The sequence below is a fragment of the Pongo abelii genome, chromosome 16 (genome assembly GCF_028885655.2).
Source record: "Pongo abelii isolate AG06213 chromosome 16, NHGRI_mPonAbe1-v2.0_pri, whole genome shotgun sequence".
NCBI lineage: Eukaryota > Metazoa > Chordata > Mammalia > Primates > Hominidae > Pongo > Pongo abelii.
Window position 1 is genome coordinate 88,395,564 of NC_072001.2, and position 27,825 is coordinate 88,423,388.

General features: G+C 43.5%; 2 long non-coding RNA genes across 2 annotated transcripts in view; one reads left to right on the top strand and one right to left on the bottom strand.

Moving 5' to 3' along the window:
* The window catches only part of LOC129050182 (uncharacterized), a 45,204-nt gene extending 17,946 nt beyond the window's left edge, over positions 1 to 27,258 (top strand). The window contains exons 5-7 of the long non-coding RNA XR_008513735.1: positions 23,359 to 23,473; positions 24,391 to 24,490; positions 26,644 to 27,258. This is a non-coding gene — a long non-coding RNA (uncharacterized LOC129050182). The remainder of the gene's footprint in view (positions 1 to 23,358; positions 23,474 to 24,390; positions 24,491 to 26,643) is intronic.
* Positions 561 to 16,149, bottom strand: LOC112129114 (uncharacterized). Its single transcript, XR_002911545.2, has 3 exons — positions 15,988 to 16,149; positions 12,876 to 12,965; positions 561 to 827 (listed from the first exon to the last, which is right to left on the bottom strand). It is a non-coding gene; the product is annotated as an uncharacterized LOC112129114 (long non-coding RNA).
* Positions 27,259 to 27,825: the final 567 nt, after the last annotated feature.

Here is a 27,825-nt window from a genome sequence, read left to right on the forward strand (position 1 = left end):
GCAAATAATTTTTTAGCTGGTCACATCATCTTGAATTAAAACTTCATTTCCCACCTATCATGCAATTAGATGTGGCCATGTTACTACATTTTAGCCAACAAGATATGAATGAAAGTGTGGTATAAACGTTCTTGGGAGTTTCTTTAGAGAGAAAGAGAAATTCCTATGGGGTAGGATGTGGGTGAGATTTCTGGAGTTCCAACAACCATCTTGCAAACACAAAGGCATCCCAAGAATGGCACACCAGGGAGGTGGAGGTTGCATCCCCAGTGATGATGATATAGAACTGCCAAACCAGCCCTGGATTGACCATCTACAGACATAGTTTAGGTGAGAGAAAAATAAATGTCTTTCTTGTCTTAGCCAATGTTATTGCCTGGAATGAAGGGGAACTCATTCTGTTGCCACCCATCTTAATCCAAACTGCCACACTTGGTGACATATTGTTTTGGTATGTTTGAATTATTTCATAATTTAAATGTTTAATTAAAGCAAAATTGCACCGACAGTAAAAATATCAATAATATATAAATATGCATTGAGGAAGAGAAATATGTCAACATTGCTTCTCTCTGGGCAGTGAGATTATGTGTATGTTCTTTTATTTTATCCTTAGCCATGTCTATTCAACTTTTCCACATTGAGCATGATTCATTGAAGTTTTTGTTATACTGAAGCGTGGTTCTCCTCCTCTGCTGGCACTGGTATGTCATCGCCTCTGGGCTGCTTAGAAGACTCCTTCAGCATGTGCTATTTCCACAGCACCCCTCTGCAACCTTCATCTTTCTTTGCGAGTCTCTTCCTCCTGATCATGTGGTAGCTCCATTCTGAAACCAGAATTATAAATAAACAAAGACTTGGATTTGCCTCTGTCTTTCCCCACACTTAATACTTCCTGCTCCTGTTCACCAAGGAGGAGATTTTCTCCCAACCAGTGACTTCAGCTTCAATTAGGAGTCCCAAAGAAATCCTGGCACTCTTGGCTTTAGCATCCTTTCTCAAATGTCTTGGAATAACTGCCAAGCACTGTATTGGAGACCATAACATTACCTAGGATCCCCCAGGGACCAAGAACCACTGTCTCCTTGAATTCTGGATGATCTGCTACTTCACAATAAGTTCCAAACTCACAAAGAGTATCCAAAGCCCCAGAGTTTGAGGGTAATCTTTGTTTCCCTCCTTGTTCAAGACAGTAAATTTTACTGACCTGGTATATTCTTTATCTATTGCTGCATTGAAAATTACTCCAGCTGGGCTACAGTCAACACAAGGTTCAACTGGGACAAGATATACTTCCAAACTCATCTGGTGGCTGTTGGCAGGTTTCGCTTCCTTTTGGGCCGTTGGGCTGAGGACCCAGTTCTCTGCTGGATGCTGACTAGAAGCTGCCCTGGATTTCTTGCCTTGCAGGTTCCTCCAACATGGCAGCTGGTTTCAGCATCAAAGCACATAAGCCAAGAAGTCAAAAGAGAGGAGAAAGCAGCAGCAAGAGAGATTCCTAGCAAAGTAGGAATCACAGCCTCTTGCAACCTCATCATGAAAGTGACATCCCATTGCTTTTGTCATATTCCATTCATGAGAAGCAGGTCAATAGGTCTGGCCTGAACACAAGGGGAGGAGCTTACCTAAAGAGGTAAGGACCAGGAGTTGGAGAGCACTGCAATATATCTTAGGAGTCTGCCTACCGCATGAGGCCTCACCATCAGTGCAAAAGTCCCCTTCAGTTTTTCCCAGGAGATCTAGCAGGACCTCAGGCAACCTGGACTTCAAATGACTCCTTCTGCTATCCATAGTTCTATATGCAGCAGCCCAGACACATTAATTTCTACTTTCCAAAGTTGTTCTTCTGTCCTCTACTTGTCACACCATCAAATTTAGTTTGGCCTTTCAGAGAATGAAAATGGCAGACAGACAAAAGGAAAGCTTATCTGAAGTTTAAGATTTTAAGGATGCTGCCAGTTTCCAAAAGCAACTCTACCCTGGTAAAATAAAATCCTTATTCTGCTTGTCCAGGACACTTGACCCAGAGCCCAACAAGGCAGTATTCCTGTTCACACTCACTGAAGCCACTCTGTCTTCCTGAAAGAGTCATCTTGGCCCTAGTCTGTAGCTCAGCTCCTACAGAGGGACTTAAAAGGAAACAACAGTTCTCGGTCCAAAGCAATAAAGAGACAAGTGAGTCATAACAGTCTGGATTCTTCACCAGCATAAGCACTTCCATGAATCGCCTCTATAAAAACCCTGCCCTTCTAGCCCAAGCCGTGTTCCAAGTTCCAAAACCTTCCATTCAAGGGTTTTATAACTCGGCCCTGTGCTCAGAAATGTCACTGCACATAAGAGGGCCTTTGATCTCTGGCCATACCCAAGCCCATAGTCTGCAGCGAAGCGTGCTTTGATAACTATCTAAAGAGAAAAGCACTTTGGTTTCCTCTCATCTATTTCTATTCTACTTTTAATAAGCTGCTTAGCTTCAGGCGTCTGCCCTCTGCCCTCCAAGCTTCATCTCAACCAGAAGTAAAACAGGCCTGTGGTTGTGTGCTTTGAGAGCTCATGAAATAACAATAATGGTAGCAAACACCAATAAAGGGCTTACTACGTGCCAGGCACCATCCTAAGTAGTTTCTGTAGGTTATCCTATGTAGGTTTTCACAGATGAGGAAATGGAAGCATAGAAAAGCACTGAGTGACTAGCTTTCTGATGAAGTCACAGTCAGAGAAACAGAGCCAGAAGTTAAAATCAAGCAACGCATCTCCAAAATGCATCTTACCCCTGTGCAATGAAAGAGAATACAAGCCCCCTCAGAGAAGGGAAAATATGAAGTCAGAAATATGAGTATTTCTTTAATAAGAGAGAAGATTTGCAGCAAACTCCTTCAATCTAGAAACACTTTCTTTTTCCAGGTACTGTGTTAGAAATCCCTTCAGTAGGAAAACTAAATGGGCAAGTTTTTAAACCAAACCAAAATATTTCCTGAGCTTTCAATGAATCAAATTGAACTCAAGACCCCAAGTCTGAATAAATTATGCCCTAAGATCTGTCAGAAGCAGTAGATTTCTTCTGTTGGGCTTTTCTTCCATTCAATATAAAGACATAAGAGCTCTGTTGCTGCCCAATGGCTTTACTAAAATATATATACATATTTGAGACGGAGTCTCGCTCAGTCGCCCAGGCTGGAGTGTAGTGGCAGGATCTTGGTTAAGTGCAACCTCTGCCTCCCAGGTTCAAGTGATTCTTCTGCCTCAGTCTCCCAGGTAGCTGGGATTACAGGCTCCCACCACCACGCCCAGCTAATTTTTGTATTTTTAGTAGAGACGAGGTTTCACCATGTTGTCCAGGCTGGTCGCAAACTCCTGACCTCAAGTTATCCTCCCACCTCAGCCTCCCAAAGTTCTGGGATTACAGGCATGAGCCACCATGCCCGGCACAGAAACTTCCTTACTCACTTGAATTGAAAACTTCTATGTTTTTAAAGCATATTTTCATTAAGTGTGAAAATTCACAAAATACGGTTAGGTAGGAAGACGATGTTCACAAATTAGATTTATAATCTATCATTTCAAACTTCGCTGTATTCAAAAATTAGTTGTCTAAAATTAACTCCAGAGAAGTTTGTATGTACAAATAGTTGTTATAACAAAAGCTACCTTTCTTTTCTCAATCCGTGTCATGTGGATCTAAGCCCCTCCCTCAGAAATGGGGTGGGCATGTGTGTCCTCTCGGTGAGACCACTCTACAGCCCTAGCCAATGTGATTGCTTCAGAGATGGTTACATAGCTCTAGCTGGACCATTAAAAGTCTCCAAACCTTTGCTGGAATTATTGAGAGAGAGAGCATTCAAAAAGAACTCAGTATATAAAAAACACTGGAGTTAATAAGCAAGTAAAATATTAACACAAACTTAACTGCCCCAGGCCACCAGATGGGGGAGAGTGCACCTGAAAAGAGGCCAGTACAGAAGAAAGCAGATAGAAATAGCTTGCAATGATCCTGTGGGGGCCTGGATCCAGCTGTACCTGAATCTCCTACAATGCTGTACAGTTACATATGCCAGTAAGTCTTTTTTGCATTTAAATCTGTGCATTGGGTTTCTGCTCCTTGTAACCTAGGGAGTCCTGACTAGTTCCTAGGAGCAGGTGTGCTTCCAGATCCTGTTCAGTTACTACTGACCACAGCAGGTAGTGTGAAATGACACCCCAGAGAGCTGCGTATTTCAATGCCACACCCACATTCTGGGTGTGCCTGTGAAAGCAATCCAGCAGCAGTGTGCACAGCTGGAGCTGACTTAAGAGCTCCTAGGAAGGCCCAACCCTACAGCTAAAGGTCATGTAAAGACGTTGTGGAGAGATAATAAACAACACACACATACGCACCCATTAGGCAAAAATACCACATATTTTCTTCTCAGAGGAAATAACCATGAGCAAAGTATGGATATGAGTCAGTAACTGACTATAATTAGGGGCTTCCCTCCCACCCTAGTAACATCTGAATCAAGGCAGAGAACATTCCAGCAGTCCAGCAGTTGGTAAAGAACTAACCACATCTTTCTTGATGTTTCCCGTGACTCGATCCTTGCAGAACAGGCCACTGCAAGTCAGAAAATAGCTTCCTAGGAGAATTTAATACTAAGGAATTGGGAGTTTCCTCCTCTCTATCGGAACCAAAATAATTCTACCTTAAGCCTTGGGGTTTGGAGCTCAACATAACCCAAGCATCCACTCTAGGAATCCTCCATCTGCTGCATAACTTTGGGTCCATTTGTATTTCAAAACTCTATTATGACCAGATATCCATATGCAGAAGAATGAAACTAGGCCCCTATCTCTCACCATATATAAAAATCAAATCAGCCGATTGCAGTGGCTCATGCTTGTAATCCCAGCACTTTGGGAGGCCGAGGCGGGTGGATCACCTGAGGTCAGGAGTTCGAGACTAGCCTGACCAACATGGAGAAACCCTGTCTCTACTAAAAATGCAAAACTAGCTGGACGTGGTGGCATATGCCTGTAATCCCAGCTATGTAGGAGGCTGAGGCAGGAGAATCACTTGAACCCAGGAGGCAGAGGTTGCGGTGAGCCGAGATCATGCCATTGCACTCCAGCCTGGGCAACAAGAGCGAAACTCAGTCTCAAAAAAAAAAAAAAAAAAAAATCAAATGAAAATGGATTAAAGACTTACATCTAAGACCTGAAGCCATAAAACTACTAAAAGAAAACACTGGGGAAATGTTCCAGGACATTGCTCTGGGCAAACGTTTCCTGAGTAAGACCTTAAAAGCACAGGCAACCAAAGCAAAAGTGGACAACTGGGAACATCTCAAGCTAAAAAGTTTCTGCACAGCAAAAGAAACAATCAACAAAGTGAAGAGACAACTCACAGAGGGGAGAAAATATCTGCAAACTACCCATCTGACAAAGGATTAATAACCACAATATATAAGGAGCTCAAACAACTCTATAGCAAAAAAAGAAAAATCCAATTTAAAAATGGGCAGAAGATCTGAATAGACATCTCCCAAAAGAAGACATACAAACGAGGCCGGGCACCGTGGTTCACGCCTGTAATCCCAGCACTTTAGGACGTCGGGGCGGGCAGATCGCTTGACGTCAGGAGTTCGAGACCAGCCTGGCCAATATGGCAAAATCCCCATCTCTACTAAAAATACAAAAATTAGCTGGGCGTGGTGGCATGTGCCTGTAATCCCAGCTACTCAGGAGGCTGAGGCAGGAGAATTGCCTGAACCTGGGAGGTGAAGGTTGCAATGAGCTGAGATCACACCACTGCTCTCCAACCTGGGCAATGGAGCAAGACCCTGTCTCAAAAAAAAAAAAAAAAAAAAAAAGACATATAAATGACCAACAGTTATGTGAAAAAATCCTCAATCTCACTACTCATAACAGAAATGCATATCAAAACTACAATGAGATATCATCTCACCCCAGTTAAAATAGCTCTTATCCAAAAGACAGGCAGTAACGAATGTTGGCAAGGATGTGGAGAAAAGGAAACCCTCATTCACTGGTGGTGAGAATGCAAATTAGTACAGACAAGGTGGAGAACAGTATGAAGGTTTCACAAAAAAATCTAAAAATAGAATTACCGTATGATCCAGCAATCCCACTGTTGGGTATACACCCAAAAGAAAGGAAAGCAATATATTGAAGAGATATCTACACTCTTATGCGCTCTTATCTGCACTCACGTTTATCGCAGCACTATTCACAGCCAAGGTAGAGAATCAACCTAAATGTTCACCAACAAATGAATGGATCAAAAAATGTGATACATATACACAATGGAATATTATTTGGCCATGAAAAAAGAATGAGATACTGTCATTTGCAACAACATAGATGGAACTGGAGGACATTATGTTAAGTGAGATAAGCTAGGCACAAAAAGACAAATATCACATGTTATCACTCATATGGGGGAGCAGAATAAAAAATTGAACTGTTGGAGATAGAGAGTAGAAGGATGGTTACCAGAGGCTGGGAAGGGTAGTGGGGTCAGGGACAAAGAGGAGTTGGTCAATGGGTAAAAAATACAGTTAGGTAAAAAAAAATGAGATCTAGTGTCTGACATCACAATAGGGAAACAATAGCTAACAATAATTATTTCATATTTCAAAATCAATGAAAGAGTAGAATTGGAATGTTCCTAACACAAAGAAATGATAAATGTTTGAAGTGATGGATATCCCAGTTACCCTGATTAGATCATTACACATTACATGCTTGTATCAAAATATCACATGTATCCCCATAAATACATACAACTATTATGGATCCATAAAAATTAAAAATAATTTTTAAAAACTGTATTACAATATAGATAATAGAGAAGAATGTATAAACTGTATATGTACACTTTTATTTGAGACAGGGTCTCAGTTGCCCAGGCTGCAGTGCAGTGATGCAATCTTGGCTCACACGCAGCCTCAACTTCCTGGGCTCAAGCGACTCTCCCACCTCAGCCTCCCAGGTAGCTGGGACTACAGGCATATGCCACCACACCCAGCTAAGTTTTGCATTTTTTGTAGAGATGGGATTTCACCGTGTAGCTCAGGCTAGTCTCAAACACCTGAACTCAAGCGATCTGCCCGCCCCGGCCTCCCAAAGTGCTGGGATTACAGGCGTGAGCCACCAGGCCCAACCTACACTTTCAAAATAGTAAGAATTACACAACAATGTACCCCTCACCTAGGCTGAGAAATATTAATACATTACAAGTCATTTTAAAGTCCACTCCCTGCCCTTCCCTAATTGCACCCTGTTCTCCCTCACTCCCCAGAGAATTAACCACCGTTCTGACTTTAATGTTAAGCATTTCTTTGCATTTTATTAAGTTGTAGCACAAATGTATGTATCCCTAAAAAATAATTGTTTCATTTTGAAAAACTCAGTAGTCAGCACAACCCTAGACCTGTAAAGAACAGATAATATCGGCCAGGTGCGGTGGCTCATGCCTGTAATCCCAGCACTTTGGGAGGCCAAGGCGGGTGGATGACAAGGTCAGGAGATGGAGACCATCCTGGCTAACACGGTGAAACCCCATCTCTACTAAAAATACAAAAAAAATTAGCCAGGCACAGTGGCGGGTGCCTGTAGTCCCAGCTACTCGGGAGGCTGAGGCAGGAGAATGGCGTGAACCCAGAGGGTGGAGCTTGCAGTGAGCCGAGATTGGGCCACTGCACTCCAGCCTGGGCAACAGAGCAAGACTCTGTCTCAAAAAAAAAAAAAAACCAACAACAAAAAAAACAAGCAAACCAAAAAAAAAAAAAAAACAAAACAGATAATATCACCACTTTTAGATGAAGGCTTCCAAGAAAAGAAAAGCTGAAGAAGTCTCCAGGTCACACTCTGTCTCCAGCTGCCCGGAATGTTTATCAGAGCCCCTTCCGGTGAAGTCATAGGGCCAGGCATACCAGTGAGACCTCAGTAACAGGGCTTGCCACAATTGGGCCATCAGACAGGACTGTCCTGTGGGTCAGGCAAAGGATGTCAAGCATTCTGAGTGGATGGACTATACTCTGAATTGAGTATTTTCTGCTTCTAAACCTGCTGTGACCTGACCCCAGTCCTTGCCAACTAGCCTTCAGGAGTCAGTGAAAACAGAAAAATTCTGTGGGGTGAAATAAATGACCTTAGAAGGTCTAAGCAGCAGCGATGTAGGAATTTCATCAATATGCGGTCAAGACAAGATTAGAAGCTAATATGAAACCCAGGCATGCTTTCCTAAAGTTGAAAAAAAAGTAAATGTCAGCAGGGGAATTGTTGATGACGGCACTCAATCTGTCTCTCTAGTCTACTCTTCTAATCTGCACCACTGGCACAGCTCTCATTCTGGGATCTTCTCATCCTCCAGGGGACTCTCTTCTAACTGGATCTCCTAATTCCTCTTAAGAAAGGTTACCTAAGACCCAGTTTTACAGATTTTGCACACCTGAAAAAGTAGTTTTTCACCTCTCAAATTGAAGTGATAGTTTACATATAGAATTCTAGAATGGAAATAATTTTCCTTCAGAATTTGGAAGGCACTGCTCAATTATTTTCTTATCTTCAAGGCTGTGATTAAAAAGTTCAAAGCCACTTTTGTTACCAATCCTTTGTATGATAAATACAAAAAAAGATAAAGTTTTTTCCTTTCAAAGATTGTAGAAACTTATTTATTCCCAGTGTTCTGAAACTTCACAACATGTGCATTGTTGTAAATCTGTCTTTACTCATTTTGTTGTAAATTCAACAGACCCTTCCAATCTGACAACTCATGTCTTTTAATGCAGAGAAATTTTCTTGAACTATTTCTTTGATGATTTCCTCCCCTTTGTGTTCTGTTCTTTCACTCTGGAAACTCACATTATTCAGATATTAGATCTCCCGATCCTTTAACTTTCTTACATTTTTAGCTTAGTTTCTATTTCCATATTTTTATTCTACTTTCTAGCTGATTTCCTTTTCTTCTACTGAGTTTCTAATTTCTAGTATCATGTTTTTAATTTCCAGAAGCACATTTTTGTCCTCCAAATATTTCTTTTTATAGATAGCATCTTGGTTTTTTTCCCATAGATGGAATATCCTTTCCTTTCCTTCTGAGGGTTTTAATAATAGGTTATTTTCTATTACTTTCTTTTCTCCCTGTCTTGCCTGTGTATTCTTTAAACTGTTGTGGGTTTTTTTCTTGTTTCATCCCAACCTATCATGTTAGAGACTTTCTCAGATAACTAGTACTTCTTGGCCATCTACTTATACTAACCAGTAGAGAAGAAAACCTGATTTGAAACTCTGAGCATATGATGAGCTTTGTTGACTTTGAACTTCATTCTAGGTTTGTATAGATGGTACTTGTTGGGGTAAAACACTGATGTCAGTATATGTAGGCATTTTTTTCTTGATCTGGTCAGTTTCTTAAAGAAAAGCCTTCTATCCTCCTACCTAGGGGTAATGTCCTTGGTACCAATGTTCTGGTTGAAGGAAGAAAACAATGAGTCCCTTCATTCTGGGTTTGTTTTTTTTTTTTTTTTTTTTTGGACAGAGTCTCCCTCTGTCACCCAGAATGGAGTGCAGTGGTGCAATCTCAGCTCAATGCAACCTCCACCTCCCAGGCTCAAATGATTTTCATGTCTCAGCCTCCCAAGTAGCTGGGATTATAGGTATATCCCACCACACCCAACTAATTTTTGTATTTTTATTAGAGACAGAGTTTTGCCATGTTGGCCAGGCTGGTTTCCAACTCCTGGCCTCAAGTGATCTGCCCTCCCAAAGTGCTGGGATTACAGGCGTGAGCCACCGCACCTGGCCTTCATTCTGAATTGAGCGTGCATATAGCCATTCAATCCCAGTTTTTGGCATGGCATTCACTGGTATTGTGCTCACACCCACAAATATGTCTCGAGTATCCCATCCAGAGACTTCTCTGTTTGATCCCTTCAGAGACTAAGCCTTCAGACCTCTGGAGGGTAAGCGCAGTCATGAGTGACAAGACAAACATAACTTTACTGTTTCACTAGGTTCACTTTTGTATGGCTTTGCCGTTTACAGTTTTTCAAGTTCAGATTCTTCAACTGTATTTCTACTGCCCTAATTTATTCCCACTAACTGTTGAAAAGTTCCACACAAATGCCCTCTGCAGAAACTCCCCTGAAAGTACCTGTGAGAAACATACATGAACACCTTCTCCAGCTATCAGGAGTCATTGGCTATAAGCAGGAAAAAGGGTTAAATGTTGGCTGGAAAAAATCTCTCTCATTATGCAAGTCCATTCCATCTGTGGTTACTTCCTGTTCATTCTGCTATCAAAAGAGCCTCCTGTGGTCAAAAAAGCTCCACTTGATGGCTTTCTAGGTTTTTTTCCTAGATAAATATTCCATGTCCGTATAGACTGGTTAAGATGTTAACATACATCATCTTATTTGTTCCTTACAACAATAGCCCTGGGAATTAGGAAGGTTGAGTATCATTAGTATTATTATTACTCCTTTACAGATGTGAAAACTTAGGCTGAAAGAGGTTGCATAACTTGTCAAAGATCAGATTATGCCAGGCACGGTGGCTCACACCTGTAATCCCAGCACTTTGGGAGGCCGAGGCAGGTGGATCACCTGAGGTCAGGAGTTTGAGACCAGCCTAGCCAACATGGTGAAACCCCATCTCTATTAAAAATACAAAAGTTAGCTGGGCATGGTGGCATACACCTGTAGTCCCAGCTACTCTGGAGGCTGAGGGAGGAGAATTGCTTGAACCCAGGAGGTGGAGGTTGGAGTGAGCCAAGATCACACCACTGCACTCCAGCTTGGGCAACAGAGCGAGACTCCATCTCAAAAAAAAAAAAAAAAAAATTAGATTATATGCAAGAAATAAGGCCAGGGTTACTCAGATCCTCTGCCCCTCATGCACACATTGCCTACTATACCACACTGCTTCACACAAATTAGCAGTCTTCATTTAAATTTTCACAGACCAATTTTGTTGTTGTTGTTGTTAGAGACAACATCTTGCTCTGTCACCCAGGCTGCAGTGCAGCAGTGTGATCATAGCTCACTGCAGCCTAAAACTCCTGGGCTCAAGCCATCCTCCTGCCTCAGCCTCCCGACTAGCTGGGACTACAGGTCCCTCCCGACTAGTTGGGACCACGCCTGGCTCAGACCAGTTTTAAAGAGGAGAAAACTTACAGATCTGGAACAAAAGCTGAGATCTCTTCTCACAATTTGTGCATTTCCTCTTAGAAAAAAAAAATATATATATGGGCTGGGCGCGGTGGCTCACGCTTGTAATCTCAGCACTTTGGGAGGCTGAGGTGGGTCCCCAGGTCAGGAGATCGAGACCATCCTGGCTAACGTGGTGAAACCCCATCTCTACTAAAAATACAAAAAGAAATTAGCCGGGCGTGTTGGCAGGTGCCTGTAGTCCCAGCTACTTGAGAGGCTGAGGAAGGAGAATGGCGTGAACCCAGGAGGTGGAGCTTGCAGTGAGCTGAGATCGCGCCACTGCACTCCAGCCTGGGCGACAGAGCGAGACTCCGTCTCAAAAAAAAAAAAAAAAAAAAAAAAAAAAAAAAATATATATATATATATATATATATATGAGTGGTTCATTTCAAAAGTCTAGAGCTTTTGCCCTTGAATTACAGCATTAAAGTCACCTTATGATGTGGTGGCTAAGGTGCTAGGAGGCTCAGTGAGAACTTACCCTGGAGACAATGGACGTGGCTTCATGGCCAAACAGGTGCCCAAACTCTGTTTCCATTTTCTTCTATGCCTCAGTCAGCCCAGGTTTGCCCTAATGTCTTATTCTTCGTTTTCAGCTGAGCGTAGTCAGTACTGAAAACAAGTCACAACTTTTGAGTTTTACTTAGTTACAAAGACTATTTACTAGTATTGAGGAAAGATACTCATTTTGTGGAGCTTCTAAATCCCTGCTCCCTGAGTTTGACTATCTGGATTACATTAAAGATATAATGGCTGCATAGAGACATCAAATGAACAGAGCATGTCACAAAAGTTATGTGTAAATTACATTTTTGAAACTTGGAATATATTTCCCTATAGGGAAATTGTATTGTGCTTTTTAAAAGGCATGACTAAATGATGAAATAAATGGATAATAAAGTTCCCAAGCCAGCACACAAAAGCCTGTTAAGTGTGTTTTTAACCCATAATATACCTAAAGTATAAAGCCAAGTTAGTATTTCAGATACATTTGGTTCTGGGCACTAAATGTGGTTTACATAGGAAGACACATTTTTCCAAGTGGAAACACTTCTAGTGCCTAAACAACGTAAGGGCAAGAGACCTAACATTTAGCTTCTGCAAAGTATTAAGGACACTGAGTCACAAAATGGTTAATAACATTTAGGGTGTATTAATGCTATGCTCAAAGACATGTAGGCAGAGCCAGAATTTAAGCCAAGGTTTATCTCAGCCTGTGCTGTTTCTACTAAGCTTAGTTATCTCTGTAGGTTTATATTCCAAATATTCTGAACTGAGGACAACTTGTCTCCCCCACCCCCACCCCACTTCCTTTGGTACAGTAAGGGGTGAGATGAAGGATGGTACTCCAGAACAGCCAACCTCAAACTTGACCAGGCATCAGAATCACCTGGCAGGCTTGTTAACCAAGATTGCTGGGACCCATTCCTTGTGTTTCTAATTCAGTAGGTCTGAGTGGGGCCTGAAAATTTGCATTTCTGACAAGCTCCCAGGTGATTCTAATGCTGCTGGTCCAGAGACCATGCTCTGAGAAGCTCTTATTAGGGCTTCCCTAATAAGTCATTTCAACAAATAGCCAATCCTTGAACCAATCGATGATTTTCATAGCTGGTAACAAGGAATGATGAAATTCACTGAATCTTGAACAGCTATAATTATTATTAGTACCTGAAGGGAGTGAGCAGGCCATGGACAGACAATATAGAAAGGAAACAAATGTTTTCAGCAAGGTTGCACTCCATGCATAGATTTCATTTTCTGCAAAGAAGAAAAGAAGCAAACAATACAGAAATCAGCAGGGAACATTGGGCTTTGAAGATAAAAGCAATAATCGGGCATGGTGGCAACAGCATGATAACTACAAAACAATTGAGTTTACCCCATTTTTTTCCCAATGCCTAGAGAGAAGCTTAATCAACCAACACATATTTATTGAGTTCTTACAGTGTGGTCAAACAGGAGTGGGTAAAAGTATGGGGAATGGCTCTTGACCTCAACAAGTTACAGTGATGCCTCATTGATCAGTTTCTTGAGGGAAGGAAGCATGCCACAAAGTGAAATTCTCAAATAAGTAAAGCTAACTCCTTAAAGTACTCAAATGTTATTTGAAGTATATTTTTTATTTTAAAAAAGTCTTCTGGCCAGGTGCAGTGGCTCACGCCTGTAATCCTAGCACTTTGGGAGGCCGAGGCGGGCAGATCACCTGAGGTCAGGAGTTTGGGACCAGCCTGACCCACATGGTGAAAACCCGTCTCTACTAAAAATACAAAAATTAGCTGGGTGTGGTGGTGCACGCCTGTAATCCCAGCTACTTGGGAGGCTGAGACAAGAGAATTGCTTAAACCTGGGAGGCTGAGGTTGCAGTGAGCCGAGATTGCACCATCGCACTCCGGCCTGGGCAAGAAAAGCGAATCTCTATCTAAAAAAAAAAAGTCTTTCTGAAATCCATACCATCCTACCATTTTAAACGGAACACAAAAACATGGTTTAAGTTTTTCTTGATGATTCTAGGCCAGCACTACAAATATCTCCCTTTAGAATATTAAGTAATGACCATAGGCTATTGAGGAAGTATGTTGCTGTTTACCCTACATTTAAAGAGCTTAAGTCTGGACTTAGTATTTGAATTTTCTCCATCGATTGCCATCTTATCTCTGCCTTTATTGGTCCACCTTCTAATAGCTCCACTTCACTTCTTATTTGCTGTTTCTTCTCTGCTATGGATTAAAAGCATCTGAAGTTTGTAAGAACCAAGCCTATGAGCGAGGGCCTGAGTATTTTACCTACAAATCGATTGAGTTTTAGGAGCTGGCCTTTGTCATTTCATTCCTGACAAGTTCTCACGTGATGCTGATGCTGCAGGTCAAGGAACCACACTTTGAGAACTTATTAGAGCTTCCCTAATAAGTCATCTCTACAAATGCAAATATTTCTTCCCTTAGAGCAGGAAGCCAGTTTGAAGGCTTCTAAATATACCTTCACTTTGAGAGGATGTTTGACCCAAAGGGAAGGATGCTTCCTTTCTCCTGAACAAGCCCCTTTAGGGCCCTATTTTCATCTTCGGAAATTCTCTAAGTATTCAGTACAAGATCATATTCCCTGCCCCCAATTTGTGTCACCTACTTATTGGATGGATAAATAAATAAGGGTTGTATAAATGCACATAAATGTTTGAGCACCCCCCATAAGCCGGATACTAAGTAGATGCTTTCATCTGTCATCTCCTCTAATCCTCACACACACCTTATGAGCTGGGAATGAATAGCTCATAGTCCAAGCTCAGGAGGGGAGAGTCAATGACCCACTCATTCAAGGTCATAGTAAGTGGCATAGCTGAGATTCCAGCTCAAATCTTCAGACCCCGAGGCCAACATGCTTTCCATTAGACCACAGCTACTGCCTTATTGAGAGCAAACCAAATGTTGGGGTGCAAGGAAAGATGGCAATTCAGTTTTTAAAAAGACAAATCCACAGCAAGCATAATGGCACCTCCACCCCACGCCCAAACCCATGGTAGACAATGTTCTTTCCTGCTACATATGAACAACCTCAGATCTTTTTCTCTAGAAGCCAGAATGAATTAGTTAGAAGAAGCACAGAATATAAACCCACATGCCTTAGCTTCACTTATCTGGAAATTTCACTTGGTGGTGTCTCACTGAGAAACAGTTCACTAAGGGCCAGGCACGGTGGCTCACGCCCGTAATCCTAACACTCTGGGAGGCTGAGGCGGATGGATCACCTGAGGTCAGGAGTTCCAGACCAGCCTGGACAACATGGTGAAACCCCATCTCTACTAAAAATACAAAAATTAGCTGGGAACGGTGGCAGGTGCCTGTAATCCCAGCTACTCAGGAGGCTGAGGGAGGAGAATTGCTTGAACCCAGGAGGCAGAGGTTGCAGTGAGCCGAGATCGCGCCACTGCACTCCAGCCTGGGCGATAGAGCGAGACTCTGTCTCAAAAAAAAAAATATATATATATATATTTTTGTAGCATGAGAATGATGAAACTCTTCTTAAAACATTTTATTTTCTTTTTCCAAATAGTTGTTTCTAACTATAAAAGTAAAACATGTTTATTACAGAAATGTTTGGAAATTACCACAAGTATGAAGAAAAGACTTTCTTCCCCTATGGGGAAGGTAGACATTCTGTAGAACTGACACATTATACCTTATCCTATCCTACACCAGTAATTCTCAACCAGGGGGCAATTTTGCCCCTCAAGTTGACATCTGGCAATGTCTGGAGGTATTTTGGGTTGTCACAGCTTGGGAGTGCTGCTGGTATCTTGTGGGTAGAGTCCAGGGATGCTGCTAAACAGCCTGCAGTGCACAGGACACTCGGCCTCCCGGTCAGCAAACTGTTAGGCAGCCCAAGACGTCAGCGGCGCCACGGTTGAGAAACTGTTTCAGATTACAGCGCACGTAAAGGAAGGATTTCTGGTTCCTTGCAGATGTTTGCTGCCTCTCTATCACATTAGTAAAATTAAGTTGAGGGAACTGAAACTGCTGGCTTTGGGTCTGTTTCTGGGTGCGCACACACAGGCTGCAGAAGTCTCACTGGTTTCAGTTACCGCTGGCTGCAGAACTTTTTGTTTTCTTCCAGCCCAGACGACCTGAAGAAGCATAGATGCTACCCATAGATAAATGTGGCCTTTGGCTCTGCTCACACAGTTTCTCTTTAATCAAAGAAACACCACAGTAAAGGATATTTACAAGGAAAGGGAAAGTGAAAGGGCGAGGAGAGGAGCAGAATCACCAAGGAAAACTCCTCCTACCATGGTCTCTGCAGCCAGCCTCTTTCTCACTGATGTCGGTGTTCTCACAATCTTTTCACCCCTATTATTTGGTGACCTCGCCGCTCTAAGTGTGGTGTCCAGTGGAGCAGAATTGGCACCACCTGGCATCTGCTTAGAACTGCACAATCTCAGCCCTCCCCAGACCCTAGACTCAAAACTCTGCATTTTAACAAGATGCCCACGTGATTCGTCGTATGCACATTAACATTTGAGAAGCACTGCCCTGAGGTTTCCAAAAGGCAAAATAAAACTGCAGAGTGAACAGCTGCAAAACAGATGCAAAGTTAATCACGTGGGGTCACATACGACTCCTCCAGGGGATTTATGACTCTCTGTGGATGGTAGCTGGTAATATAGAAAACAGAAATTTGAAGAAATATGTGGAAAAAAGTAAATGCTGTGCTACAGCCCTTTGAGTGCCCTAAAGAGATTCACCTTGGGTTAGAGGAAATCCCGTGCCTAGCCCCTGAAATAATTTCATGTACCTGATGAGAGCTCAAGTGTTTCGTGTTTTTGTTTGGGGGGGTTTGTTTGTTTTCATTAGGGAACAGAGAATTTATACTGGTCTTCCATGAAGTAAGAGAGATCTATTTGATTAGTATTTCCAACATAGCATTCCACAATACCAAAATTTGTAAGAGTTGATGTTATACGTTTTTAAATAACTTAGAAAATAAGTTAAGGCAAATGGGTCCGGTTCAACTTCAGGTCTGCTTTCAACTTACTCAAATTGGATTGATGTTGTTCATTCAACAAATATCAAGTCTCAGGATCTGTGCAAAGAAGAACTTCAAGGAAAGCAGCCACTAACAGCTGCAAACCCCTACCATTGCTGCAGACAGCCCATTACAATCGAGGTGGGGAACAGAGATGGTGGGGAGGAGGGTAGGGCCGAGGGCACAGCTACAGGAAGGAGCAAGGGGGAGTTCTGCACGCCCTTGTGGGTTAGGAAGCTGAGCTCACTGCAGAAATCAGCCTGGTCCTGAACCCTGGACCTGAGCTGCGTGGGGTACAGGTTCAGTCTGACTCATGCACTGGCCTGCGGAACAGACCACAACTCTGCCTGGTGAAGGTTTTCAGAGAACCTTGTCAGCAAGTCCTGCTGCCTCCTCAGGCTCTGGAGCTGTGGCCCAGTTTAAGGTAAACAAGTCCCACAAGTCCCACAGGTCTGACTCCCGTGACCATGTCCAGAAGCAGCCGCTAGAGGCTGCACTTGGTCCCTTCAAGGAAGAAACGAAAGGGCCTGAGCAAATTTGCAGCTGGCTTTGTTCTGCCCGGAACACTCTGTTCTTTCCTCACATCCTCCTGCCCCGCTGAGGGCTGTCTACACAGGCCTGCAGGAAATCACATGCCAGCCCGGAAGTTAGAGCACCCCGCGGTCTCTAAGTTACCAAGGGAGCGCTGGATGTGCCAAGTGGCCTCCTAAGGGAGACTGCCTGGGGGCAGAAGGTTTTGGTTCTCCAATAAGAGGCAACTGTCCTCTGACTTCACTAGGATTCTGAAGCCCAGAGAACTGATTCAGAGAGAGGGCACTTGAGTGAGATGGAGACAGAATGGACCCAAATACTGTCCAAATGTTCAGTGTTCAGTGAACCAGCTTCTGTCACAGTGAGGTACCTGAGGCGGGGACTGCTCCCCGGGAGGGTGAGTGGGAGTTGACTCTGCAGGGGGAGCTGAGTGGGGAGAAATCAACCAAGCAGAAAAGTGAAGCAGAAGTTTCTAGAGGCTTGCCCTGCCTACCAGAGGAGTGTTCAGAGGTGCTTGAACTCTTAAGGTCACTGTACATTTTTAACTGGGGTGAGGACTCGGACAGATTCACAACAAGGCAAGCAGCAGAAAGTGGCTCCTGAAGTGCTTCTTGAGAAATGTGAGCCAACACATGACAATCACACACAACACCTGAGAGACGCTGGCATTGCTATAGGGAAGGGCTATGACACACCCTTTGGGAGCACCCATTCCCCCCCACCGCCCCGCTCTGTGTTTAGTGCTTTCTATGTTCCATTGTTCAGTGATGTTCACTGACCTCACAGCCCGGTGGGGCAAATATAAATATCCCCATTTCTCTAATGTGGAAAGTGGGACTGGAAGAGGTTAAGTAACTTGCCAGGATCAGCTGGTAACAATGACAGAGCTATGATGCTTGTTTGTTTGATTTGGCTTGTAAATAGGTAATATAGTCATATGATTCAAAAATCAAAACCGTAGAAAGGGGGCCAGGCGCAGTGGCTCACGCCTGTAATCCCAGCACTTTGGCAGGCCAAGGTGGGGAGATCACCTGAGGTCAGGAGTTCGAGATCAGCATGATCAACATGGTGAAACCCCGTCTCCGTTAAAAATACAAAAATTAGCCCGGTGTGGTGGCATGTGCCTATAATCCCAGCTACTGGGGAGGCTGAGGCAGGAGAATCTTTTGAGCCCAGAAGGTAGGGATTGCAGTGAACCAAGATCATGCCACTGCACTCCAGCCTGGGTGACAGAGCATGACTCTGGCTCAAAAAAAAAAAAAAAAAATCAAAACCATAGAAAGGTATACAATACAAAGTCTCCTGTCCACTGACCCCCAGATTGTCAGTTTCCCCCATCTGTCTCCTTGCCACAAACACAGGTAACCACCATTTGTTCCTTGTATACTTTTAGCATTTCTTTATGCATATTTCAGTTAATAGAGTACAAAGTCTTATTTTTCTCCATTTTTACACAAAACATGGCATACTGTGCATACTGTTCCATGCCTTGCTTTTTTTTCTTTCAGCACATAAAGAGCTTGAGATCAACAAAATATCTTGAGATCTTTTCATTACCAGCACATAAAGAGCTTCCTCATTCTTTTCATTTTGCAGCTGCACAGTATTCCATTGTATGGACATACCATAATTTAATGGAGCAGTCTTCTGTTGGTGGACATAGGGTTGTTTCCCATCTTTTGCTACTATAAACAATGTTGCAGTGAATAACCTTGTACCAGCATCATCATGCGTGTGCCAGAGCCAGGAGCCCACATCTTTCTGGATCTAAATAGTCTAGGTCCTCTCTACCCCAAAGCTGACACAGGACTGATCATATGCCAGCTCTGGTAGATAAATGCTCATATCTCCATCCCCACCCCCACCCTCTATCTTCCTATTTTCTTTTCCTGTCTATTCATACTTGAAACAACTACAAAGACTCCAGACAGAGAGTTCTTGCCATTTTATCTCTTTCTGTGGTTGCTTTGCTTCATTCTTTAAATACCGAGTCTGGCTGTAACTGGGCTGTATCAGAGACAAAATCTACAGATGTTCTTCTGCATAAACATGGAATTTCAGCTACCAATTGGATCACAGTGTCTCATCCATGTGCCAGGGAAGTGCAAATCCTGCGTACTGTAGCCCACAACAGGCTTGGATCCCAGGTTAGAACTGGAAAAAGACCTGCTAGAGGCAGCCTGCTGCTACGGAAGCCAGCATCTGTCTCCATTTCTGGCTGTTGACCTAAAGGGACATTAAATGAATAGTGACAACATTAGGCCGGCCCAAGGAAGTCTATCTCTGGGAAGGAGAAGATCCATCACCCAAACTTTCATCCTTGTCATCGGTGGTCATTTTGTCATCTATCTATATCTATCTATCTATCTATCTATCTATCTATCTATATTTTTTGAGTCAGAATCTCACTCTATTGCCCAAGCTGGAGTGCAGTGGCACAATCTCTGCTCACTGCAAACTCCACCTCCCAGGTTCTAGCAATTCTCCTGCCTCGGCCTCCCAAGTAGTTGGGAGTACAGGCGCCCGCCCCACACCCAGTTAATTTTTGTAGTTTTTTTAGTAGAGACAGGGTTTCACCGTGTTAGCTAGGATGGTCTCGATCTCCTGACCTCGTGATCTGCCCACCTCGGCCTCCCAAAATGCTCGGATTATAGGCGTGAGCCACCACGCCCAGCTCCACATCCGGCTTATTTTTGTATTTTTAGTAGAGAGGGGGTTTCACCATGTTGATCAGACTGATCTCGAACCCCTGACCTTGTGATCTGCCTGCCTTGGCCTCCCAAAGTGCTAGAGATTACAGGCATGAGCCACCGCGCCAGGCCTCAAGCATCTTAAGCCTCCCTGAACTGCTTGCTTCTCCTCCTCTCTCTCCCCAGTCTAGGCTAAGTACCCCTTCTCAAGGAGATCCTGGGCATTCTTCTCTACCTATATCACAGCCCATATTACTTTGAAGTGATGTCTCTTTCTGCATTAAAAATATTTGGTAAGTGTCTGAATCTCCTTTTGGAGAGGAGCACCTGGGCCTTATATCCTTCATCAACAGAGCAACTGGTATGCAGTAAGTGCTCAGGAAAGAGGAGTGCGGTGGAAATGTCTCCAAAACAGAGTGAACCCATCTCTCAGTCCACCATGCAGGCGATAGTCAGAATTTTTAGTAGACTAAAAATACAAAAAATTAGCCAGGCGTGGTGGCGGGTGCTTGTAGTGCCAGCTACTCGGGAGGCTGAGGCAGGAGAATGGCGTGAATCAGGGAGGTGGAGTTTGCAGTGAGCCGAGATTGAGCCACTGCATTCCAGCCTGGGCGACAGACTGAGACTTCATCTCAAAAAAAAAAAAAAAAAAAAAAAAAAGCGGGGTGTGGTGGCGCATGCCTGTAATCCCGGCTACTCAGGAGGCTGAGGCGGGAGAATCGCTTGAACCCGGGGGGCAGAGGTTGCAGTGAGCCGAGATTGTGCCACTGAAAAAAAAAAAAAGATGATTGAGTAAGCCCTGAGGAGCCAGCAGGAGGTGCTCAGGCAGGAAAGGTAAACAGTATGGCCAAGAGCAAGGGCCAGAGCAAGGAAATAGTCACCAAAATGTAACTTATTTTTCTAAACACCGGAAAAATGAAATAGCAAACTAGTAGCCCACATGAAGCAAATTTCAAGGGGGAAAATGGAGATAAAAATTCCTTAAATATCAGCCATTCCTCTGATCTTTTAGACAGATCGTTAGTAAGAAGCTCACCCTGATCCTCTCCACCAACCTCGGGAATGCTTTAGCAGAGAGGGCTCCAGACAAGCTTCCCACAACGGACTCAGCCCTTCTGTTTCTTATCTCTGACCTGTGACTGTTTTCTGCTAATTACAAGGAAGGCCTGAGCTTGCATTTTTACAACTGCCGCCAGCACTCAGAACTCATTCAATCCCTCTATCTTTCCTTCCAGCTGTTGACTATCAAAAGACAAGTCAATAGCCTCCTGGAATCCTATAGGATGGTCTGTTTTCCCTAGGAATGGGGACACCATGGAAAGACTGCAAAGCCCAAATCACTGTGTAAATGTAACCTGCCAGTGTTGCCATCAGAATAATGATCACTGTCATATCTCCAGATATTCATTCATCTGCCAGATGTGGTTGAAAATTAATACATCAGATATTCTCTTTGAAATGTGGTCTTTGGTTGGGTGTAGTTATGCACCTATAATCCTAGCACTTTGGGAGGCAGAGGCAGGAGGATCACTTCAGCCCAAGAGTTCAAGACCAGCCTGGGCAACATAACGAGACGCCATCCCTACAAAACATTTTTAAAAAATTAGCCGGCCATGGCGACATGCTTCTGTATTCCCAGCTACTCAGGAGGCTGAGGTGGGAGGATCACTTGAGCCCAGGAGGTCGAGGCTGCAGTGAGCTGCGATTGCACCACTGCACTTCAGCCTGGATGACAGAGCCAAACTCAGTCTCAAAAAAAATTTTTTTTTAATTTTAAGGTGGTCTTACAGATCATCTTTCAATAATAATAGCACCAGTAACAAAACTTAACATTTATTTAAAGCTTACTATGTCCCAGATATTGTCCTAAGCTCCATAAATGTTTTTTCTATTTTAATCCCAAGACTTCCTTCTTAAAGCCTGACATGTTGCCTAGTCAAGATTCAAGTGTCCTTGGATTCAAATCCCAGCTCTGACCACCTACTATTTTGGTAGTGTCTCTGAACCTCAGTTTCCTCCTCTATGAAGTGGCCATAGTAATACCTTCCCCCTAGAAGTAAAGGAAATCACCTAGATTAAAGCACCTGACACAAACAGGCTCACAGTGAATATTAGTTACTTTCCCCTATACAGCCATTTTTATTAAAAATGCTTCTATTTTCAAATAATTTAAGATGAAAGATGTAATTAAATGTTTTAACAAAGATAGAAATCAATCATATCACATCATTCCTCCAAATAACAGAAGGAAAATCTATTGAGTGTGTTCGTCTTCTGAGGTCTATATTTCTTAAATAAGTCTATGAATATAAGGAAAGAAATATATGAGCACACGCCTTAGGGCCAGTTAAGGAAATATTTCCTAATCTGGACTCTACCCACTCAGGGCTCCCTGCCCCCACACTGCATGAAATCATCAGAAAAGGAAAGAGATGCCTGGGCCCTGAGATCCTGCCCAATTTTAGCTCTAGGTGTTAGGGTCTTGTGGAAGTGGCAGGTTTTTGAAATGCTGACATGCTGACACTTAAGCGCATGGCTGGATCCTGTTATAGCTCAGAGAAAGTATATAAAGAAGTTGGCACTAGGTGAGATTTCAAAAAATGAAACAATGCCCAGCATGACGTAAGTGGTGAGGCTTGAGGACAGAAAGGCTGGGGTTTGAATCCCAGCTTCACACTTTCTCACGTGTGACCTTGGGCAGGGATGAATAATGTATTGTCACTGTATACTCCATCTCTTTGCTCACCTGCAAAATGGAGGTAAGACATCCTCTTCACAGCATTATTGTGCTCAACAAATGTGCATTCTCTTCTCCTTTGTGGTCAAAGGCTTGGTCCATTTGAATCTATCGAGACTCCCAGCTTAGCTTGGCTGCAACCCTGAACCCCTAGTCAGTTGCTGGAAATGTACCTGCACGCACTGTTTTGTGGGCTTTTAAAAAGGGATCCACATTGGGATGATTTCCAGGCTCTCAGCATGTGTCTGCCCACGTGGAGGATGTTTCCTTTCTCAGCTCCTGCTCTGGGGATTTTACCTCGGCTGGCATCTAGCTCATGAACCATGGCAAGGCAGTCACACCACTGTGCTCTCTACTTCCAACATCCTTTTTGTTTCTAAAGGTAATAATGGGCTTTAATCTTTCTGGAAAATGCTGCCATCTCCAACTGAGACTACCCCAGTCCCTTTAGTGCCCATGCTTAGGACTCTCAGTCTCTATTTCCTACCCCACAGCCTTTGCTTTCTCTTGCATTTCCTGAGGCGTTTCCCTCTCCTTTCAATGACTGTCTGGATTTCTCATTCTCTTTGTGTTGTTTTTCCTTTGCTGCCTCTTGGGGGCCAAGGTTAAAACCCCGCTCCCTCCTTTTTCCATTGCTCATTCTGCTATTTTCATTCCCTTATCCTTTCTCTCAAAGCAATGCAAGAAAGAAGTACCTTGAAAACACCTCACAACCACTCAGCTGGTGGCATTAAGATTAAGAACTACTGAGCAACTGGATCTGCAGCTACTTTTGTGTTTTACACCAACTGGTATGCAAACATCAAACAGAATAATGGAATTATTAGTATTAAAGATTTCAAGCTGGGCACGGTGGCTCACACCTGTAATCTCAGCACTTTGGGGATGCCAAGGATGGCAGGTCACTTGAAGTCAGGAGTTCGAGACCAGCCTGGCCAACGTGGTGAAACCCCATCTCTACTAAAAATACAAAAATTAGCCAGGCATGGTGGTGCAGGCCTATAGTCCCAGCTACTTGGGAGGCTGAGATGGGACTACTGCACTCCAGCCTGGGTGACAGAGTGAGACTCTGTCAAAAAAAAAAAAAAAAAAAAGATTTCAATTGAATCACATCTTGATAACATTTACAAACAATAAACATACTGACACTTCAGAATGGTCCACCCTGGTCAACACTTTAAAAATGCCTGGTTGCGGTGAGCTGAGATCATGCCATTGCACTCTAGCCTGGGCAACAAGAGCAAAAACTCCCTCTCAAAAAAAAAAAAAAAAAAAGCCATGCCCACCTTTTCAGTGCTTACCAGGAATCATATAGGTGAGCCTTTTTCTTGGTCTTAGTTCTTAATCACTGCCTTTTTTTTTTTTTTTTTTTTTTTTAGACGGAGTCTCGCTCTGTTGTCCAGGCTGGAGTGCAGTGGTGTGATCTCGGCTCACTGCAAGCACTGCCTCCCGGGTTCACGCCATTCTCCTGCCTCAGCCTCCCAAATAGCTGGGGCTACAGGTGCCCGCCACAATGCCCGGCTAATATTTTGTATTTTTAGTAGAGATGGGGTTTCACCGTGTTAGCCAGGATGGTCTCAATCTCCTGACCTTGTGATCCACCCGCCTCTGCCTCCCAAAGTGCTGGGATTACAGGCGTGAGCCACCGCACCCGGCCTAGTTCTTAATCACTGTCTTTTACTCCTTCTTTATGCTTCATTTCATCCAGGCCCAAGATTACATCTACAGGAATAAGGATCCACAGGAAGTAGTATGAGAACAGAAACAAGCTTTATGAAACCTGGGATTCAGAGGCTGGAACAAAAAAGGTTAGGTTCAGTTTATTTTGAATGACCAGAAGCTAACTCTTCCGCTTTCATGGTCTAATAAGTCTCTGAGTTAGGAAGCCTTTCACTTTCCTATTCTCAAGGGCAAGAGTGAAGGATTCTAGATTATTATTAGAAAAGGTGTTGATGGACTGGGCGTGGTGGCTCACGCCTGTAATCCCAGCACTTTGGGAGGCCGAGGCTGGCCAATCACTTGAGCCCAGGAATTCAAGACTGACCTGGGCAACATGGGGAAACCTTGTCTCTACTAAAAGCACAAAACTAGCTGGGCGTGGTGGCGCACATCTATAGTCCCAGTTACAGGAGGATCACCTGACCCCTGGAGGTCAAAGCTGCAAAGATCCATGTTCATGCCACTGCACTGCAGCCTATGCTACAAAGTGAGATCCTGTCTCAAAAAGAAAAGGTATTCATGCATCCAGGACTAGCCTTACCAATAAATGTGTGGTGCGTGGACAGGCCAGCTGGTTTGAAGGAACAAGGTCAAAGTAGACACCACTTGATTTCATATGGGTTGCCTTGAACCACCCTTCAGATTAAATACATACTGTCAGCATGGCTCACACCTAGAATCTTTGTACTCTAACTAGATATATTGCCTCTAGTCCTTCCCCGTATTTCCTGGACCCTAAACCCCACTATTTTCCCACACCCTATCCCATGGATAGTGTTCTCACTCAACTTGCCTCCCATGTGGGACCCTGACACCAATCACAAAACACATACATTCACACTCCACCACACACACACACACAGACACACACACACACACACTTCCCTCTTTCCCCTCTGAATCCCTTATACCAGCATCAACAGCTATTTCATTCACTTTGTACCTAAATACTGCCTTATGACAATCTTCTGTTGTTAAATGAAAATTATTTATGAGCTGTTGTGCTCCTTACCTCACCACAAGGCTGTGTCATGATAACCTTCCCGTCCTCCACAACGTCAACACAGCGTTCCTTGCACGTGGCAAGTAATTGATGGATATTTGTGGCTAGTCACCTCTTCATCTGACGAATGACTCTCTGGCTCCACGGGGTTTGGCCTCTCATCTTCAGAGAGGGTCTGGCAGTCTCTAAAGAGGTAGCTGACACTTGGAAAAAAAAAGAGAGATGCAACTAACTAATGCTTTAGGACTCCTGTCATCTGGGGGAGGTGAGGGTCTGGTGGCAGAGCCTCCACAAGAGTAACTCCCTGTTTATCCACTGTGTACCAGGAGGCTACAGAAACAGGTGAAGAAAACAGGAAAGGGCATCATCACATACTGTAACTCCAAAATATTTATTTACTCAGACAGGCCTCCTCTCTTATCCTAGAGACCAGAAGGGGAGTTCCTCCTCCCTTTGGAAAACAAGACTCCAGAGTGGGAAGAAACCCACGGCCAAAGCTCTGCAAGACGTAAATGTACTCTGTGTAGAAGGCCTTACACACTGAAGGCTGCCTATAAAGGGTGAATGAATGAATGAATGAGAGACAGAGAGTGTGTGTGTGTGTCTGTGTGTGTGTCTCTGTGTGTGTGTGTGTGTGTGTGTGTGACAGAGAGATAGAGATTGAGATTGGCAAGTATTCTCTAAATAGGTCATAGGTCATGAACTTCCAGCTTCTAGACAAGTTTGATTTCCCTAGAGAACTATAATAATAATGTTAGAAACTGCAAATATTTTTTCTTTTTATGTGCAAGGCAGTTATAAATGCTATACATGCACTAATTCATTTCATTGGCACAATTTTTTGATGTTGATTCTTTTATTACCTTCATTTTCTAAATGAGAAAATTTAAACACAGAGAGGTTAAGTGACTTCCCCAAGGCCACACAGCTAGTGAGTGGTGAACCTGGGAATATGGTGGGAGAGATGTGGAAATTAAAGTCAGAGAAATTTGGGTTGGAACCTTGGCCCTATCATCTATTAACTGTGTGACCTTTTGCAAGTTATTTAAACTCCCTGAATCACATTTGCCTCATTGGAAAAATCAAGTTAATTGTATCTACATCATAGGGTTGTTGTGAGAGTTGGATGAGTCTTGGGACTTTGAGTTTCCTGTAGTTGAAGGACTAGTAATTTAGACCAACTCTCCTGCTGAAAATAACTAAGCATGCTGGATAATTCTCTTTTCATATTTGTGAAAGCATCAAATTGCTGACAGGATGGTAAGAAATTCCAGCCTCAAGTCTAAGAGAAAGCAAGAACCCAGAGAAGTAAGTGGAACATCAAAGCCACCTTTCCTATGAAGGCATTTGTCCATCTGAATTCTCCAAGCTGCAAAACTGAGCTGTGGTTTTGATGGATTCTGGAAGCAAGAACACAGAAGTCAAGGCTAGGGATTACCAGGGATTCCACAGTCCTCAAGTCCTCAAGTCCTTGTGAACCAGAGGTAAACTGGCCCCTCCCACAAAACCCCATGGGATGATGGAAAGTGAGGTCTCGGCACCAATCAGAGTCAGGGAGAAAGAAAAGAAAAAAGCCCGGGCGCAGTGGCTCACGCCTGTAATCCCACCACTTTGGGAGGCCGAGGCGGGCGGATCACGGAGTCAGGAGATCAAGACCATCCTGGCTAACACAGTGAAACCCCGTCTCTACTAAAAATACAAAAAATTAGCCGGGCAAGGTGGCGCACGCCTGTAGTCCCAGCTACTCCGGGGGCTGAGGCAGGAGAATGGCGTGAACACGGGAGGTGGAGCTTGCAGTGAGCAGAGATCGCGCCACTGCACTCCAGCCTGGACGACAGAGCGAGACTCCGTCTCAAAAAAAAAAAAAGAAAAGAAAAGAAAAAACACTGATCTCTAAGAGGTTATAACCATGGGCTAGCATTTTTTTCAGATTTGGAGCCCAAGTCTGCATCTGTAGTGTGGTTCAAAGGTCAAGCTATGTATTTAAAATAGTACTGCATAGAGAGAATGATGAGAAAACAGGAGAAGAGGCACAGAGATTGGGAGAGCCACTGAGGTAGACACAATGTGTATACCATGTTCCAGCCACACTGAAATAATCTCAATCCTTCACGTAAACACCCATGCATACCTTCTCATCTTTGTACCGGTTGTTCCTTCCATTATCAACCATATGATCTCTGGAACCAGATAGCACAAGTTCATATCCTGACTCTGGGTGACTTTAGGTAAGCCGCTTAATCTCTCTCATCATTTTCCTCATCTGAAAAATTGGGGACAATTACAATACCTCCTTGTGGTTTGCTGAGAGGATCAAATGAGTTAATGTATACAGAAAGCTTAGTAGAATGTCTGGCACATAGGAGGTAATTATAGAGTGACGGTGGTGGTACTGATGATGATGGTGGGGATGATGATGAT